Below are 20,745 nucleotides of genomic sequence, written 5' to 3'. Positions count from 1 at the left end.
CTTGAAATAAGCAATCAGAACGTAGGTAGAATGTATACTGATAACCTCATAAAGCTAGTACTGCAGACTATATAGAGTTTGACTAATACAGAATACAGGGACATACTGTATGTGTGGTCATTCTTCCAAGAACAGATACAACCCAGATTGACACTGTATTTTCCCCCTGTAGTATGTAAGTTAAACTCCATGTTAGTAAACTAGACATTTTTCAGACCAAGATAATTGACCTCAAAAGGTAGATTAAGGATGGTCCTCTCTGTATCGTTCATAGGGTGACGCAGGGTTCATTGACTATGAAATGAAAATAAACTAGTTTATGTACACTATATAGTAAAATATTGCAAAACAGTTGAATGAGCAGTTCTTCGCAGCATGGTGATGGCTAACATTTGAATGACATCTCCTGTATTATAGATTTGATCTCAGGAGCCGTTTTGAAAGGTCACATCACACAGTATACATTTATTTTTGCAATGAATATTTCTATATTAAATTCAAGGATGGATATGAGGCATATTTACATAGTGAATACATTTAATAAAAGGTCTTGTGAACATACCACCAAGTCTATCACTGAATTGGTCACCGATAATAGGTAATTATTGAGGAATATAAATGTTGGTTATCATCTGTTTTTTTATTATTATTAAGGGGTTATGATGTTCTGAGACACTTGGAACCTTTCTCATGTTATCAGTAAAGTTGAAAGAGGGTAGTCAGGATCTAAAGATGTCAGAGACCCCACTGATATCCCTTCCATACTGCATAGTCTGACGATGCCAAATTTAAATTCTGCCAAAATTACAAACTCAGTCATTTGGGCCAGAAATATTGGCCTACAACACCCATCAGTGATTCATTGTATTGTGATGTTAAAAAAGGTAGCTGCATATTAGTTGCAAAATCCTCTCCTTCTGTCCTATTCCCATTCATGCCACTCCTACTAGATTGGAAGCTATATCTTCTAGATAGGACTTTAGTTAAAATGGCCGCTCATACTAAAGAGACTTTTCAATCAACTAATAAAATATCAACTATTAAATAATGAAAAAAATGAAACAGGAAAGAAATATAATTGTGGCATTTGGTTGTTTATATATTATTTAGTTATTTATTTCTCATGGAGTAGACTCAGCTTCCATGTGAACTGCAGAACCCTCTAAGCCCCACAGTAGCACATCAATCTCTTTGGAAGATAGGTTGCCAAAGGCACAATGGGGAAACTGCTAACGTATAATATGTGACAAATGTAAGTTTTGTTTCAGATACTCACATTCATGAATAAGCTAATAATGTAAAAACTTAAATATAATGTCCCTTTTTAAGAAGAAGTGGTTCTGTGACTGCTGCTGGGCCGGTATTACATGAAAATTGCAGTGTCCAAATTAGGTAGATAACAAAAATATGGTGTCAAATCATGTAATATTATGTTATATTTGGATAAGGAGCACTGAGGTATGCACTGCAAGCTTCTCAAGCATAGGTAACTGTAAGATACAATGAGTTAAAATGCAATTACAGTAGTTGAAATCTGAACAAATACATTTCGTATGTATTTTATTTTATATAAATACATGTTTAATGACGGGGAAAAAAAACTTAATTTTAGTGAAACAGGAAGTGTTTTTAATATTTCATTATGTTTTTGTTAGGCAGTTCACAGATGCACATAATAAATCATAATAGGCAACTAATTTCAGCTGGTGCAGATGGAAAATTAAAATAAATTATTAATATAGATAAACTTGCCTCTAGCAGGCGATTGCTTTGCATCCAATATTTTCGTGTATTGGAAAGCTTAGTTTTTTCCTGTGTTCCAAATTATATCATAAACAAAATGATATTTTCCAAAGCACTTGGTATTACTTTTTGTAAGTATATTAAAGAGTACTTTGCTAGTACAATAACTTGTAAGTCTGTGAAGATTATGTGATTGGTTTAATGACAGAATGAGCGCGTGTGAGTAAATGTGCACGGGTTAGTGCGAGTGTGTGTGTTAGAGTGTTAGTTATCGGGTGCTGGGCAAGGGGCTGGTGTGTGCACTTGGTGCCAGCTCTCTGAATCTAGTTATATATATTTTTATAATGGAAATCATTGAGCTTTCAACTAGAGGCACCCCTTCTTTGCCAGTATGTTTATCTCATACAGTATTTATCTCTTGATATATTTTGTTTACCAGTACATGAGATGCTAGTGGTTTATAAATGAATCATATAACTGTTCAGCACCACAAGCAATCACTCTGGGGAATACCCTTATATCGCCCAATTTGAACAAGCTGCATTGCATACTTTGGTTTGTGGGAAAAATAAAAGCTATTTTAATGATAGGATTAGTTCTTGTCTTTGTGCAAAGCTGTTACAAGAAGAATGCATTGGGCAAAGTGCATTTTGATATTTAAAACTATAACGCAAGACAATAATTCAACCATTAACTAGTGTAGTTATACAGCTCAGCTAGCACACATTGTTTTGGCTTGCTTTAACTTTATCTTTGTCACTAGTGCACAATCACGCCTACAGTATACCAGGAAACCCCAGATCCAGAAGCAGCTGTAACACTTCCAGCATTGATTTTGTTTGAAGAAGAAAGTTGAACCTGAGCCAGGGCCAGCCCGACAATGGAGCCGAGTGGGGCAACCCACTTTGCCGCCCCAAGCCCTTTTTTTTTTTAAAGACGAGAAGAGAGAGGGCGCCGAGTGGTTTTATCTTACCAAGTTGTCAGTACCCGCTCGGCGCCCCTCTCTCTCTCCTCTGCGAGCCCTCTAGCTTGGTCTCGGTGCCGGCTTGTAATGTTGAGCGCCGCAAGATGAGGTCATTTCCGGGGCTCAGCATTACAAGCTGGCACCGAGACAGAGCAGGGAGACTCACCGCAAGACTGCTGAATAGTAAGTACGGGGGGGGGAGGGTAGATAATGAAGGGGGTAGGCATTTTAAACTTTGCCCCAGGCGGCATTTTGTCTTGGGCCGGCCCTGACCTGAGCCTCAATATCCTTCCATTGGGAAGAAAATATGTAGTGACTCGCCAAATGTGTTACCCAAATGGCTCTAACAGTGGTGTTCATGGAAACCTTAATTTGTAATTATTTAAAGATACATTTAATTAGGTCAACTGCAATCAAACAGGAATATGAACCATAACATACTGGTAACAATTTGTGAGTCTTTATATATGATCACAGCAGGGAAGAATAGGACAGAGTCGGCTGTAGACTGTGTCACCCTGAAAATCTACCGCTTCATCCTGAGACCCTGACATTGGGGCAAGAACCTTGAGATTACCAAGAATTATTATTATTGCCAAAGCTGAACCAAATGTGGCAAAAACTAATGTCCTTGCAGAAAAGTGTGTACCTATCTCCAAATTGTACAGAGAAATACGTTAATGGTCTATGGAGCGAACATCGTTTGTCCATGACCAAAAATTAGCTTTTTTTATGCATCCCATTTGCAGCCATCCATGATCACATTTTAATCAGCCACACAAAGTGAGTGGGCTATGTCTTGGGTTCCATGGGCTTGCAATGTTTGAAATATGTTCAAATACATGCAGTGATGTATACGGGCCTAGGATGACTAGGCCTAGGGGCCAGCAGGATTCCATTCAGGATGCCAACTGCGGATGTGGCAGCTGGGGGCGTTACCCTGGGTCGAGCCTAGAGCAGCGCTCACTGAATACATCTATAAAATGAAAACAAACATAAACTGGGGCATAGGCAGAAAAATCAAAGCTTACCCATGGCTATAATAAAACCTATAAAAATAGATATAACTTGTGAATTGTCTGTTTCATGTACCAGTATATGACAAGCAGGGTTGTCACAATGCTTTGGTCACTTCACAAGAAGTTTGGAATTGTGGCTTGATGTTAAATTGGGTTGTTGTTTCACCCAAGAGAAACACATGCTTATTTGTCTGGCTTGTAGAAGACAACTGGATAATGATGTAAGTAGGCAATAACTAAATTAAGTAGATTACATATTAAATATATAACAATTAATAAATAAAATAATTCATATAGTTAGCATTTTCTAGCCATCACATTATAGTATACATTTTACCTGTCATACCCTATCATCCTCACCAAGTTGCAAAATGTAATCATCCACCAAATCTCATGAATAAAAGAGTGTGCTGTTTTGCTCACCATATTGAGGAAGTTGTATTAGGCAGGTGTTCATAGTTTTGCTTTTTGTTTTTTTATTTCTTTTTCCCGTGATGAATCATCTCCAGTTTCAACAGAGAACAAATATGCAAACGACCATAGACTATTTATTCATGTCAGTTAATTTTACAGTACAAAAGCATTTCGCTGAAAGAGCCAGCAGGTGAGTACATCAATTTTACATGGGTTTTTGTACGTTTCCCTAACTACCTGAATAACATACAATAACATAATTTAATGGAACACTAACTGTGACATCTCAGGAATGGGGGCACCCTTACAATCTACTTACAATAAGCATACCCGGAATCCTCCCAGGGCAGTCTACAGGGCTCTGTCCCTCTTCCAAGACAATGGTTTTATGTGAGGATGGGGCTAGCCTCATGAGGGGGTGGGACTAGCCTCATGTGGGGGGTGGGGTTAGCACCAGAGTACTTTTTGTGGGAGGGAATGTGGGTGGAGATCAGGGGAAAGTGGGCAGAACATGGGCAGAGAGAAGACATCACCACCTCTCTCCTGTTTAGAGAATGAAGGAAGTTACTAGGAGACCCGGGAAAGCTAAGCTTTATCCTTAAACTCTCAGTGAATCCAGGTATGCTTATATTTCTTCACTTTTAGGATCCCACGAGAGAATTCACGTGACAACTTTACGTAGAGTATTGTTGGGTAGTATTGCAACCTTGAAGTAATTAAATCGGATCATTATATATGGAGCACAATGTTGGATACACAGGAGCAAAAAATATAGACGTTTTAGAAGTTAAATGTTACAGCTGATAGGTGTGAAATAGAAGAAAAGCTCCCCAGACATTATTACTTAATAAAAATATGACAAAAGACTATAAACCAGAATTGTTGCAAAGTAAGTATTACATAAACAAAAATAACGATTTCTTGTGTATTCCAATGTTTTATAGTAGAGAAAAGTATTTGCGGAAAGACATGTTTTAATAATGTGTAATACCATTATTAGGTTATTGTAAAAATGCGTGTGTTTGAACTGCTGCAAAAGGTCTCTTTGTTAGGTCACTACTACTTACTGCATCGCAATAAAGTGGGATTACATCAGGCTTTTTCTAGCGTAATGAAAAAGAGAAAATAGAGATTTATGTGGCCTTTACTGGAAAACTATTTACATGTTACTGCCATGGGCTCATAATTAATAAGGCAATGTTGATGTATTTGTGTGTTCTTACAATTTTGGTGAGAATAGCCTAACCCCGTGGCTTTTTTCAATATTTCTCCTAAAGTATTAGGTTTCAAAGACAAATAAACAACTAATTGGCATTGATTTGTGAGGCCCAAACGTGTATAAAGGAGAAGAGAAGCTGTCTTCAAACGTTAATCATCCGTATTTACTGTAAAACAAAGTGTACTGTTATTAGTAGACAGTAGCAAGTGACAGGCAGTATGCCTGCTACTTAATGTAGTTTATGATCTGTTGTGCAGGCAGTCACTTGACTTACCATTCCCCTTGTGATTTCTGCAGTTTGCATTGGCTTTATTGCCTTTGTGTGACTATAAAATCAACACTATAACAAATCATTACTTTTTATTTGATTTATCAACAAAATCCGGACCATTTTAACACCATTTGCCTGAAACCCTTAAAACTAGTAATCATTTCAGTTGAAATATATTTAAACTTGCATTTGATAAATATAGCCAGAGCACAGAAATATGTGTTGGAGCTATAGAAGAAACCTAGTTTCATGCTCCTCCATGGTATTGCTTGCTGATCACTCCAGTGGCATTGATAAAGAAAGAACAATATTTTAAGCCATGTGTAGAATTTTTTCAAGACTTTTTATAAATACATTTCTCTTGACATAACATTGATAGATCGAGGGGCTTTACACATTTTCACTTTGTTGTGACCTAGTGTTACATAAGTAACAAAGTAAGATATTACAATCAATTTAATTTATATTTTTATGTAATTTAGTGTAGTTTATAAACACATTTTGAGATATTTATATGCATAGCAACAGTGAAAGTATCAGTGTATGACCCATTAAAGCTCATGGTGTGGGGGGGGTCATCTGACATTGTCAAAACCCCCAAGGTCACATAACACAAGGTCATGTGACACTGTATTACAAGCACTACAGTGTGATACAGTGAGGGGAGCGTTAAGCCAGCAGGGAACCAAGGAAGATTATTAAAGTGATACAGAAGCAGTTCACCCCAGAGACTTGGAAATTCTGATAAATTCAGCCGTAGAGTCTCAATTTGGGGGAGCAAAACAAACCACTTGAAGTTTTATAATGTTTAGCTTCCCCTGACGATCCATGATAAAGACTATTGTGACTTTTAGAGTCATAGAACACTATAATGTACTTATACCCACCAAACATTCTGAGCTCCCTCAAAAGAGGAACATCAATGTAGAAAAGAGGAATGGGGGTTTAGGTTTCCAAAGAGAGCCTTGCTTAATTTGTGTTTATGTTTAATTTACAAATAATGCAAATTTCTGTTTGCTTTTACTTTTCCCAGTTATCACTTAGGGTACTACATGTGGTGGGTTCTTGTTACATGAGCTAGGATGATCAGATCAGCCATGTTTTCCAGGACACATATAATTTTCACATATTGCTGACCAGCCCAGGTAAAGTACAGCCCTAAAGTATGTAGGATGTATAAAATCATGGAAAGGAACCAATTAGTCAGTTAGACATCCTCCATTATGCAACGCAGCACTTTATCTGTGCTGGTCAGCAATATGTATACATTATATCTGTCCTGGAAAACATGGCCGATGTGGTCACCCTAATGTGAGCATGTTATCTTTTTAAAACTGTAATCCTGCCGCTGGAGCACTTTTGGTGGGGTCTGCTGTAATCTCACTAACATCAAGGCCGTTGGAAGGGTTCGTATTAGCGCAGTGCTTACTGAAACAGGTCAGGTCTCCTGATGATTGAACTGAATAATGAAGGATTAGACGCTGCCACTGCTAATGAATTGCATTATATGACCCGATGACCGGTTTCATTGCTTCACAATAAGAAGATTTTAAGAATGATACTTAAAATTCAAATCAAATATTCAAGAGTCTTTGAAGGAGAAACATTTTGGCAATGGATCAAAAAAACAGTAAATGCCAAATCATGAGGGAAAAATACTTCTAAAATAGAACTACATAGTCTAAATTAGTTATATATTTATACTTTTGTTGCTATGGATACATATAAAGTGGTGTTCATCATCACCAATTAACCCTACAATTGACATGAAGATGAGAAATCCATTGCATCACATCTAAAGGCTTACTCCCAACAGATATTTTTTTACAACTATCGCTTTGAAAATGAGCTTTACAAAATATGTTATTGTATTGTGTTTTAAAATGGTTATAGATTTTAGATTATGCAATATTTTCAGACAGCTGTCTGTTTGTCATGTGTATGTGTACTAGCTCTACTAGACAAACACTCTGATTCATTACTGCCTTGTTGTGAACAAACAAATCAGGGATGAGCCTTACTGTTAGTGATGCCTAGATGCAGAATTTCTTCAGCACTGCCCATACACTAACACACACACACTCATGCTAACACCATGCACTAATATACACACAAACACTCTAATATCATATGCTGACACACACGTATGCTAAACTCGTATAATAACACATACATAAATAGACATACTCTAAGACTATACACTTATATACTTACATACACACACCTCCACTCTTACACCATGCACTTACACATACACATACTTACTGACTCTCTCCTTCTTCCATTAGTCGTGCAGCCCACACATTTCTTCCTCCCTGTCCTTCCTTCCCTTTTAGCTCACAAGGAGCCTGTCTTCACTGCAGCTCACACACTTTGTGCAAGTCACCTAACATGTTATGAGACCCCTGCCTTGATTTCTGGGCACCCGGTGCCATGCATTTGTGGCACTCACCTTAGGGAACCCCTGAATAGGATGGCTGCGTGTTACACTGAGTAATAAAAATAGCAAAGAATTAAGCAGAACTTTATTAGCAGTGCCACAAAGAATATGTTCAGTGTGGTGTTAGAGCAGGAAATGTCACTCAAAACATTGTATGACTGGGCAACAGTAGCAGCCTCCAGGTCTGTAAATAAAGTATTGTTGGAACAAAATGCGATAAAACCGGGTATTTGTCTAATCTACCTTACTGTATATACTTTATTTAAAGCTCAAAAAATTACTTTTCCATTGGACTCTAATTTTTACAAGATGAAGTAAAGTAAAGACCAATTAATATATTCTGCAGTCTATTAGTGATTATTACTGTTAAGGGTTTTTGTTATTGCATATATACATATACATATATTGCAAGTATACATAGGTTGACATACCAATCTCAGAATGCAAAGTAATCGTTGGCTGTCATCTCTTGCACTCATAGTGTTAAGCCATCAGCGTGAATGGTGTTCCTTTATCCTGCTGCATGCCCTGAGAACATCAACAGTGACTCATAAAATAATCCAAATCAATATACACAATAAGAAAAAGAGCAAAAAAACCCATAGCATGATCAATAACTTAAAGGCAGCCAATTTACTAAAGGTCACTGGGGCAGTTAATGCAGTTGTGTATCATATGTTCTAGCCCAATACAGTCTCCAGGTTGCAGGTTAAAAACACACAAGAAAGAGAAAGAGAGCCTTAATTTGGAGAAAGGACATCATGATACTGCATTGATTGGGGGGAAGCATTGATTACCCTGTGGATTTTAGGGGGAATGTTTTGAGGAACAGGAGAGGTGGGCTTAAGGGAAAGGGCTATGTAAGGAGGTGCTTGGGGTTCAGGCCTTCCTTTTCAACTATATTTTCTACCTGTGAGAGTTCCGGTGACTTGAGAGTTGACAGCTGGAAGTTATAATGGTAGATTTGGAGGGGTTGCCCAGGATTGGGCCCTACAATTTGTCACATCTTGGCTGGAGGAGTATGTGGGGCAGTTGGGCTCGCAAACACCACCCTTGATCTAAGCAAAAGGCCCCAGGACGAGTTGACGAGGCCGCCTTTGCTCACATCACAGAGGACCGGTTTTCGCTAAATGAGTTATAAAATGGGGTTAATAAGAGCTGATTGTGTGTAAACTTTGTGAAGTATTGATTTAAAGGGGTAATACTTTAATAGTACTTTGGTAAGGTTACATTGTTTTACTGGTTAAAATTCTGTGTCGCATTTCCTCATTTTAAACAATCTGTTCTTGTTGGGGTAGAACCGGATTGGAGTTTTGATTATAGTCGGCTCATAAAACCAATAGCCAGTGCTTGGATCATGACCAGAGCTTAGTTATACATGGCAGAGAAGTTAACATTGTAAAACAATATATAATATGTCAGCATGATAATAATTATATGCTGTCTCACCTACCTATAATAATTTCGGTTTGCCTGCCTGATAAGTGGAATTCAGATGGAAGGCCTATCGACCGGGCCCTATAAACCGTATAATAGAAAATCTTATAATAATCAGTATACGTATAAGAGTTGAACTCTAGTTAAAGCTCTATTTTCTGTTTCTTTATTAGGTCATTAGGGGGGTTTCTGTTCTTCTCACAAGTAAATTTGTTGCACCAGTTTGCAACTAAGAATAGTTTGCCAGAGTAGTTACATAACAAAATCTCTCTAACTCTTTGATGACCCACATTAGGTTGGACTCGATTCACGTCCTGTTATTGAAGGATTCATTTATTTTGATTTAGTTGTAGAAAAAATAATTTCAGCTATACAATTGTATTATATGTTTCAATCCCTTACATGTTAAATAACTATTAAAAGTGCCTTTCCATATTCCATCAACAGGAATAAAAAGTAGACAATTCAAGGATTTTGGCTCAATAGTCAACATTAACTTTTTTAAAGTTTTCAAATTTTAGAAAACTTCAAAATTTTGATGCTATAACAGAATGGCTTCTAATAATAAATGAAAACCACATTAAGAACATGATTTTGATTGATCAAAAACAATGTGGAATTACTTTACAATCTCTCTACTCGAAAAAGAATAAAACAATCAGTTATGAATACAAAACATCATTGTATTGAAAGAATCCAGCAATAGAAAATTGCTCACTTTATTTTTATGTTATCCAGATATTTATAGTCAGTCTTTTTTCTTTTGTCACAATCTTTCTCTATTAGTAACATAAGTTACCATAATTTTGGACTAAAATGTATGATATTTTTAAATCTGACACCATGAATTCACACCTTGAAACTACAGAGAAGATGGCTATTGATTGGATGTAAAAGGATGTTTTCTATTGATCTATCAATAGGTTTTGCATTCATATCACAAGTGCATGGTGATTAGTAAATTATATTAATCATTATTATGCTATTATTGCTTTTAATCTGTATACCTAGGACTAAAGAAGATCAGTGTGAAATATGAGTAAGGGAATTTATCAATGTCTGAAATGACTGGCGTTCAATTTTAATATATTACCAAAGCAGCTGTGTATTGGCAATTGGAAAAGTGCCATCTTGAAAGCAGATAACTTTGAGATCCCTCAGCTTTTAACTTTTTCATTCTAAGATCACCATTGTGCTACACTAGTGCATTTCTTCTTAAATGTCTCTGTATGTTTGATACAATAAAGGGATGAATAGCCATAGAAAACATTTTACACTCAGACAACAACATGACCTGGTATCCAACTGTTCTATTTGATTAAATAATTGTTTCGAAAAAAATGTCCTTTTTAAAACGCCTTTCCTTTCTTAAATATACTTAGCACCATCTGCTATAAAGCTATATTTAGCACAAGGAATATAAGGTTGCATGCGTTATTTAGTATCTTACAGCAAATGATGCCTGTGTGTTCTCTTTCAGTCTCTTTTTTTTTTTAAGGAACATTAATTAAGTGTGCTGATCAGTGTCAGGGCCGGCCTTTCGGGTGTGCGATCTGTGTGGCTGTCCTATCACCAAGGCCAAGGTCGTGCTGAGGCGGATGCACGGAACCCAGGCGGCAGGGAGCGGAGGTGAGAGAGGGGCGCAGTGCGGCCGCTCATGAAAACGTTTTAAGCAACCGCTCGGGGCCCCTATGTCTCTTCCGGTCCCTGCCACCACTGCCTCGGCACGCCCCTGACTGCAGTGGTGGGAGCACGAGGCCTCTGTCTTGGTGCCAGCGCTTTATATGATGTCAAATCCCGGTGCTCAGCAGTGAAGCCGTGGCAGAGTGGCAAGACAAAGGACTTGTGCTCCCACCACAGGACTTCAGCAAGGTAAGTGAACTACAAAGGGGAGGTGGTAGATATTGAGAAGGGGGAGAGGGGGTAGATAGTGAGAAGGGTGAGAGAGGGTAGATAGTGAGAAGGGGGAGAGAGGGTAGATAGTGAGAAGGGGAAAGGGGGTAGACAGTGAGATGGGGAGAGGGGGTACATAGTGAGAAGGGGAAGAAGGGGTAGATAGTGAGAAGGGGAGAGAGAGAGTAGATAGTGAGAAGGGGAAAGGAGTAGATAGTGAGAAGGAGGAGAGGGGGTAGATAGTGAGAAGGGGTAGATAGAAGGGAGGAGAGGGTGTACATAGTGAGAAGGGGAGAGAGAGTAGATAGTGAGAAGGGGAAAGGAGTAGATAGTGAGAAGGAGGAGAAAGGGCAGATAGCAAGAAGGGTGAGAAGTGGGAGAGAGGTAGATAGAAGGGAGGAGAGGGGGTAGATAGAAGGGAGGAGAGGGGGTAGAAAGTGATAAGGGAGGAGAGGGGGAGCTCCCTAGGAAATGCTTGCCTATGGACCAATTTTTTCAATAATTTAAAAAAAAAGTTTGTTACAAAGATTAGCAGGTTTTCCCCCTTTATTTAATGTATTTAATGTACATTATTGTTACCAGCGTTTCCAGTTATATATTATTGTACTTGTTTGCACTTGCACATAAATAATCCCTAATTAAAACTAGTCGTTTGTTAGAAGATTTTGTTCCTTTCTTTTTTGTGGGGCGAAAGGAGTAATCCGCACATGGCGCCTGGACACCTAAAGCTGGCCCTGGTTAATGTCACAGGGTGTATTTGTACTGCAGTGTTATGTGCACAGACTTGACACACTGCATCACACAGTGCTTTTAATAACACTGCAGTGGCCACATAACCTTGTGGGTGTAACAGAAGTGTCTCTCAGAAATGAGACATGTGTTACGTGTTGCTAGGCTCTGTCGGAAGGACAGCAGTATTGAGAATCTAATATTCCCTGAAATTAATTTAGAAGGCATCCAAATCATTTGATATACATAAATTATATACTAAATTAATATATCCAATATATATATATCTTTTAACACAGGATTTGGAAATGAACCATGATCGCAGTGATTTCACAAGACATTGCAATATTAAAGAGTTGCATTCTGTATTTTTATTTTGTAAGACATAACATATAGAGGACTAAAACAGTGCCTTTCTAGTCCTACCTACAACTGACTTGAACCTAAAGGCTTCGGAGAGTCTATCATTGTAGAACACAATACAGTCAATCGGGAAAAAGCAGATTCTATTCTCATCAACTGGGCATTAACTGCACGCCGACTATAATGAATTAAATACAAAGACACATGCATTTACATTCCAAAAATAATAAAACTCTCAATGCTTTTTAAAGTAATCTCAAATTAATTATGGATAAAGGCAGATTAGTGCATGATTCATCCCATCACAATTATGTGTATTCAAGGTTAGTATGTCCAGTGAATACTTGTAATATTTCCAATCACAATCATTAAGGATGGGAAAAGCAATTTTCACAAATTAAATTTATTATTACATTTAATCATATATTACCTTTTGATATTTACATTAACATATAAAAGTAATGAAATGTCCCTGCCTATACCTCGTTGTACCTCCGCATTTACCATTCTACACTATAATTTGCTATTTATAAACATGAAGCTCAACATATACCTAATTAATGCAATATAATTTCATAATGTTTTCATTGTCCTACTTAATTTGCAAAAAACTGAATATGTTTCCTCATTATTAATTTTGGATACACTATTTAAGTAAATAAGTAAATATACTGTTGCAATTACCATCCAAAGGATATGGTGAAGGATAGTAACATGGCAATAGTTTTTATGTACTTATTATTTATTTATATAATATATTTTATATACTATATTGCTGTAGAAGGGAGGTGGTTCATTTGGATTTTGTGGTCAACTGTTGTGCAAACATTTGTATACGGTTGAAGAGCAGAGTGGGCAAATACTCTTCCGACACTTGACGGGAATCATGAATCCAGTTAAAGGTGAAGGAGATGGACATTTCAAATCCCTAAAATTTCCCTTTGCACTAAGCTATTACTTGCTTAGGTCGGCGTGTTCCATCTGGGGGAGATTTACCAGAGCCTGGCTTGGCTGGGTCCAGGAGGGATAAATTTAGTAGCTATTTACGCTAGTTAGTCTGGATGAGCAAAGTATAGGCCAGCGTGGGCTCTAATGGGAGCAAGACTTTTATTTTATTATTTCACTGTGGGGTATTTGTTTTGACTTGTAAACAAAATCAATGTTTGTCAGAAATATTACTGTTCCTGAGCCTTATTGCCTTAGAGGACCATGCCTCTAGGAGAAGTCACTTCAGCTATGGTGTTTTGTCACAATACACATTTATGTACAATTTAAGAACTAGGTAATCAATCAAAATACGACACAGGAAAGTGCTCAAACACTATTAGTCAGCATGGAGCTATAGTACATGGTTAAAGCGAACAAAAATGCTGGAAGCATGGTAAGTTCATACTGTGAAGAATGTTTTTTTTTTTTTTTAAATTAAACAACTATGAAACTTATGGAGATATGACACAGTGAGGACATTTTAGCGTGAGTGTAAATGTGTGTGAGAGCGTTTTAGACTGTGTTTTCTGTATGCGTGTGAGTGTGTGTTAGTGTGTATGTTTGTAAAGTGCGTGTGTGTATATGTGAGTTTTATTGTGTAAGTGGGTGGTAGAGTGTGTATGTGTAAGTGTATGTGTATTAGTATATATATATATGTAAGTGTATGAGTGTATATGTTAGAGTGAGTCTTAAAATGTGTGTTTGTACTAACACTTATGTTCATTATATCGGGTTTGGCGGGCACTCAGCTTTACCTGCTCCCCCTTAAGTAGATGCCAGCCCTCTCGTGACTACCATTGTGTTCCAGTAGGGGATACCTTTAAAACGGGGGTCATTGTAGCTTAAAGACTGGGTTTTGACACCAAAACAAAACTGTGCTAGTGGAAAGCTTTTTACTAATTGTTGTACTTGCATAATGTGATGGCCTCATATGTCTTCCTGAGTTAATTCAGATAAGAAATGTAGCGGGGATAGTTAATTGGATAAAGGAATGTTCTTTTCCCTTTCAGTTTGATGTCTGAAGATTACAGTTTAAAGGACACGTCTACTAAATCACTAAATCTACTAAGTTAACTGAATCAGATCTCTGTTATGAGGACATAAGATGTAGAGACAAAATAAACAAATAAGGGGAGAACACCTCAAGATATTAACCATGGCAAGTACAAGCTGTTTTGTTTTTGCTGTGAACTCCAGATGCACAGGAGTCTTTTATTAACATGGCCATTGTTACCAGAACATGAAATGAAAACACTGGTATTAAATACATATACATCCAGGAAAAGTATATAAAAGTGTGAAAACTTTTCAACGGCCCTCGTATTACATCTTTGGATCCTGGAAGTCACTTCTCAAAAAATACTTTTTACATATATAAGGCAGCTTGTCAATCATCTGGATTAGCTGTGACCTTTATTGTTATGATGAACAGGAGTTAAGAAGCATCACCATTCTTTAATTACTTATCGTGACCTTGTATGACAGAGCTGCCAGTACAGGGGCTCTGAATGCCACAATAAATGAGGTCTCGCAGAAAATAATGTGGCTTTGATAACCGTAAAAAAACGGGTAGCTGAGCGGTAATGGTTATGTCAATAAGCACTGTGTATATCGTAGTTATTGTTCATGAAAACCTAAAGGATAGGCACAGAAAACATCACTTTCTTCATTTAGGAGTAAATTCTTGCAAATAAGACATTCCTGTTTGCAGGAGGGTGTTGGTTTTTTTTGCTTGTTTCTTTATTTCCTGTGATTTGTTGAATTTTATGAATGCCTTTCAAGAGGTTGCTTTGTGGAAGTTTAAAATCATTGGAAATATTCATGTCGTGATGTATAAACAGTGACATTTCTAATATGAGGTTTCCCAGAATAGCTGCGCCTGTTTCTACTGTGTGATTTGAAACAAGCAGTATGATGAAGGACTTCGGTCGCTGCCTCAGGATAAACTAGAGAAAAGGCAAACTGAAATAGCCCTCGCATGCAACTTACAACGCTAAGGGTTATCTGAGCTTTTCTGTCAATGCAATCATTTAAAAAAAGAAAGATTGGACATAATATTAAAAATCAAGAGACTAACAAGCGAATATTGCAATGCATCAAATCATCTGCTTGCGTATGTGCGCAAATGGCACGCTCACGAATGCTGATGTTTCATATTTACGAGACTAATATATTTTAAAAAGCAAATTTGACTGTGTTAAAAGTGTAATAATGCAGTCAGTTACTCGGTTTGAAAACACGGATGGCTTTTCTACAAAAGGGTTTGTGTTGAATGAATGTACATTTTTCACCAAAGAAAAATTCAATACGCTATAAAACCTATTTTGGTCAACTTTTCATTCATAAAGGTTCAGCAGTTTTTAAAGGTGTATTAACCAAAAAATACAATGTAAATCATTTTACTGCGCTATATCTCTTTTCAAATTCCCATATGACAATACAAGATATGCACATGACCTATAGTCACTGGCTTTGGAAATCCAGGATTTATTTTTCTTTAATCCATACTTTCTTTGCATGGTTTTGAAAAATTCTGTAACCAGACAGAAATTTCTTTTAAAAAGCCAAAATGCAGATTTTTCAGCAGAATATTTTTCATCATGAAGAACACGGGGTTTTAAGAGCAGTGTAGGCATTTTAAAGAAAATATGTGTTTCTTGTTAGGTTATTGGTTAATCTGTCTGTCTATCTATCTATCTATCTTTATATGTAACCAGCATATTTTTTTTTATAATTTTCTATACTAACACAGTTTTCTCTTCCTTACTGTGATTTCTTTTTTTTTTCAATTTGTGAAAAAACGATTTTCAATAAGATTTACGATGTAGGATGAATTATGAAAGCAATTAGCTGATTACTCACTTTGCATTTCATGTCAATCTTGAAAACATTAGCTGATTTGAAGATTGTTTTACTTAACTCCACATTAACCCATTTGGGCAGAGACAGAACCACCAATCGCTACATTAATGGGCCTAGTAATTTGAAGGAAAAGAATGCAAAGCTTATTTTTTTGAGGGGAAAAAAATTAAATACTGTTTTTTTGAAGAATAAAGAATGGAAAGCTTGTTTGTTAAATTTTTTTAGAGAATATCAGATTCTATATTTTTAGGCCTAAATATTGTAATTTGACCCAAGTTAATATGTGAATAGTCTTTATTTATTTTCCAATTGACACCTCAGTCACTATCAATGGGTCCAGTAAAAACTTGAAAAAAATGAAAGGAGGGGGGAATTCCATTTCCTCCACTGTGTGTGCGGGTGGTGACAGGCTAATAATCTCCCTTGGCATAGATGCCCTCACACCTCCCATATTATGCTCAGGGATGAAGTTCATTGATGCTTCCACCTTGCCTCTCATTTTGTAACCAGTGAGATTAAAAGTAAGGATATATGGCACCCAATCAGGGCTGGCCCTACAATGGAGCAGAGTGGGGCAATTGCCCCAGGTGGCACTTTTGAAGGGGCGGCACTTTGCCGCCCCAAGCGCTTTTTTTTTTTTTTTGAAGCGGAGGGGAGAGAGGGGCGCCGAGTGGTGGCGCCCCTCTCTCTCCTCTGCGAGCCCTCTAGCTCGGTCTCGGTGCCGGCTTGTAATGCTGAGCGCCAGAAGTGACGTAAATTTCCGGCGCTCAGCATTACAAGCCGGCACTGTGGCAGAGCAGGGAGACTCGACGCAGGACTGTTTAATGGTAAGTACAAAGGGGGAGGGTAGATAATGGCGTCGGCGAAGTTTAAAATGCCGCCCCCCCAGCTGTGAATAAATAAATACAGTTTTAGTATGCTCACCTACACTTCCTTCCTTTAAGTACATAAAGATCTATCCAATCTATCCTTTGTACTGTATGCCAGGAGGGCATAACTGTCTGCCTCTGGTACCTAAATGCTGCAATCTTTAAAGAAATATATATTTTGTGCATTGATCCTCAACAATTTTGAATCCTGATCTTCAGCCCGTAGAGAGGGGACAGCCCAAAAATAATAATGAGGAGCCAAAAATCCATCTGTGCATCATGGCACAGTATTGTAGAATGCAGACTCAATACATGGAATGTAAATGAGAGTTTGCAGTAGTGAGTATGCAAGTTTTCTATTGGAAACTCACATTGACTTACAGTTTAGTTTAGACTCTAGGGGGAGAGTAGGAACTACAGCTGCCAAACTTCCAATGGTGACCTGGCAGTACCTTAACAGCGAGGGATGAGGCCACGATTGAGCTTTGTGAGTATTCTAGTTACACAGCTGCTGAATAGACCTATTTTATCTTAATTTATAACAGCTTAGACAGCTTCTAAAAATAACTTGTAGAATGGTCATGTAACAACATGGTAACAAATTCATTTATATACTAGATAATAAACAAAAATGGAAACTGGATATTTTTTAACCAATAACAAAACCAGTAAAGAAATAGTAGCAAAATAAATGTATGAGGGAACACCTGTCCCAGCATATTAGCCTATCACATAGACCATATAGAATTATAGGTAAACATTTCTAAATTAACAATTGTCACTTATTATAAAATAGTTCAGGGATCGTTAATGTGAATTTCCCGTTGACTGATTACAACCCCACATATACTTGAATAATGAGGTATTTAGTTAATCCACTAATGAAGAGCAGTAAATGCACTTCACAATGGATCATAAACCTTATAGAATCCCATTTACTATTTTATAACACTGATTATTTCCTTTAAAAAAAGAACAAAGCAGTTGTGCACAAACCGTTAAAATTCAGTACTTGGAAACACTAATTGTTTGGAGTAGTTAATTATTGTTTGTCTTTTTCAGACCTTAAGGCAGCATATATTTTACTGATATTTACACATCATTTTGGTTCTAAGTGTTCAAAACATTTTGTCATGATATATCTTCTTAATAATACTCTATGTTTATCAGATTTTAAACTGGTGCGGTGTATAAATAATTACAAGTTATTAAACCTGAACTGTGAATTTTGTAGTAGACATTGCGCTTTGGGGGTGACTAAAGGTGACTGAAAAACATATTTCTGTGGTTAGGTCATAACTAAGCAACATTTGAGGTAGTCAAACTGTATATTTTTAGTTATTATGGAGCTTCTTTATAAGTGTGAGTTTGTAAGTTAGGTAGACATTTCAACTCCTTCACTTACTACTAAAGGGCTCACCAAGGTAGGCTTGTCCTTCAAAAAAGACTCAATTTGCCGTACATAGTGCATAGCTGAATCAATGACTACTTCTCAATTTACTAGCAAACTCCTGGTTTATTAAATACATCCCTCTGACTGTCTTGAGGGTTTATTGACTAAACTATGAGTTTGTGGGTGACTTGAAGTCACCTTCAACCTCTTCTCTTCTCTTTCAACACTTCTACTCTAGACTGTGAGCAGAGAACTCTATAGCTAACCAGATTCCTTGCTAATTCTAGTTTTGCCACATTATTGAAAGTATGTAATTTAAGAAGCACTGTGTAAAATGTTGGCGCTATAAAAGATAATAATCATTATACCTAATCACCTTCACAAAGGACCAGACTCAAGAAGGACTTTGTTGACCCTATCTAATGCATAGTTAAATCACGGCGGTTTCCTCAGTATTACAGTAAATCTTTGCCCTTAATGCACAAAAAGTTGAGTCATTAAGATATTATTATATATTTTCAGCTTTTTCTTAGTTGATTTATGTACATTTTAAAATATATAATACACGTTGTTCCAAGAATATTATTGTCGTCTTTCATATTGTCGTAACTGTTTCTCATCTTTTTTGGTCATCAAAATAGTTAAGATTATCCATTTTGCTTGCGATATAATTAGGTGACAGCTTGACAGCAATAATTATTCATTATCATATAAATCACCCGAATTTGTGCTTTAAAATGTTTATGAAATACAGTAAACCAAATGAGATTTTTTATTTTACATTTAAATATCCTCTAGCTCCATCAAAGTAAACCTGGCATTTTGAAGCTAAAACTTCATATTCATATTACATTACCATATGCATTAATTAACTTTTCTGAATGGCAATAAAATGATTTTATGAAGCCTAATAGATGCTATTATACATGCAAACCTCTTCCCTGTCACATATAACAGTGTGCAATCAGCACCTACAGTCATTTTAAGGTTGGCGCCTGCAGCTCCTTTACTTAAAAATGCATATGAATACTTATCATACTGATTGTCTAGATATATAATATATGTTATGTAAGTATGAGTTACCAATGATTAGTTCCTAAAACTGCAAGATAACATTTACATCACTGCAAATCCAAATGCTTAACATTTCCGGGTTAAAAAATATACTCGTTTTAGTTTTGTGATGTTTGAAACGTAATATGGTATTAAAACCTAGAAATAATTCAAAGTGAGTATAGATTACTTAAAAGGAACAGTAATTCATACAAATATCATACTCTTCCTTCTATCACAACATACAATTGCAGCTTGTACTGTGATAGTTGGTGTCTAAAAACACCCTTGCTTCCCATTAATACGGAGTCACTGAGTATATAAACCTGGTCTCAATGAGGTCATGGATTGTGTGTGGTGAGCTGGCAGCTGAGAATTTGAATATATTTCAGACAGGATTTGGGATATTAGGGATAAGGTGACATGGCGTCTGCCCATTGTCAGGCAGATCAACTCATCAAGGTACAAAGCTAGCTCAGTTGACCTTGACTCATTTGACAGCACTTAATTTAGACAGTCTGTTGTAGATTTGCATTTAAACTCAACTTCAATCCAGTGTACAGCCTTACTGAATTTTAAGAAGTTCCAGGACAACTCAACATATGCCGAGAAATCAAGTTGATTTAGTCAAGTTAAATGACTCTATTCACAACTAGACTGCCAACTTGCTTTATCTATCACTATACAAATCACTATGATTTCCACTGTAACTAGTAGTGAGTAGGCAGTTCAGTTATGTGGACCGTTGAGATGGTTTTAGGAATTGGTTCCAGGACTTTGTTCTAAACCAACTTCTATGTTATGTTTTCAGTTACAGTTAGAAAGAAAATAACAAAAGTTGAATCTGGATTGTTATTATTATTATATTTTCTTTATATAGCACCAGCAAATTATGCAGCGCTTCTTACAAATCATATGTTCAAGGGGTCTGACAAAATTAGGATTGACGGACTAAGACAAACTTATTAGGTAAAGAGGGCCCTGCTCGCAAGCCTAAACTTTAGAATACAGGGTCTTCTCAGCAAAAATGATAGGAATGTTTTCCTAACAGCATACAGTATATTAAGAATGTGACAACAAAATTGTATT

The 20,745-nt window shown here is 36.8% G+C and overlaps 1 protein-coding gene across 1 annotated transcript in view; it reads left to right on the top strand.

The window, feature by feature from the left end:
• The window catches only part of NYAP2 (neuronal tyrosine-phosphorylated phosphoinositide-3-kinase adaptor 2), a 75,010-nt gene that overhangs the window by 27,515 nt on the left and 26,750 nt on the right, over positions 1-20,745 (top strand). The gene's annotated exons all lie outside the window — the stretch shown is intronic.

This window comes from Spea bombifrons, chromosome 3 (assembly GCF_027358695.1).
Source record: "Spea bombifrons isolate aSpeBom1 chromosome 3, aSpeBom1.2.pri, whole genome shotgun sequence".
NCBI lineage: Eukaryota > Metazoa > Chordata > Amphibia > Anura > Pelobatidae > Spea > Spea bombifrons.
The sequence above is the reverse complement of the archived record's forward strand: the minus strand, read 5'-3'. Positions and strand labels throughout refer to the sequence as shown.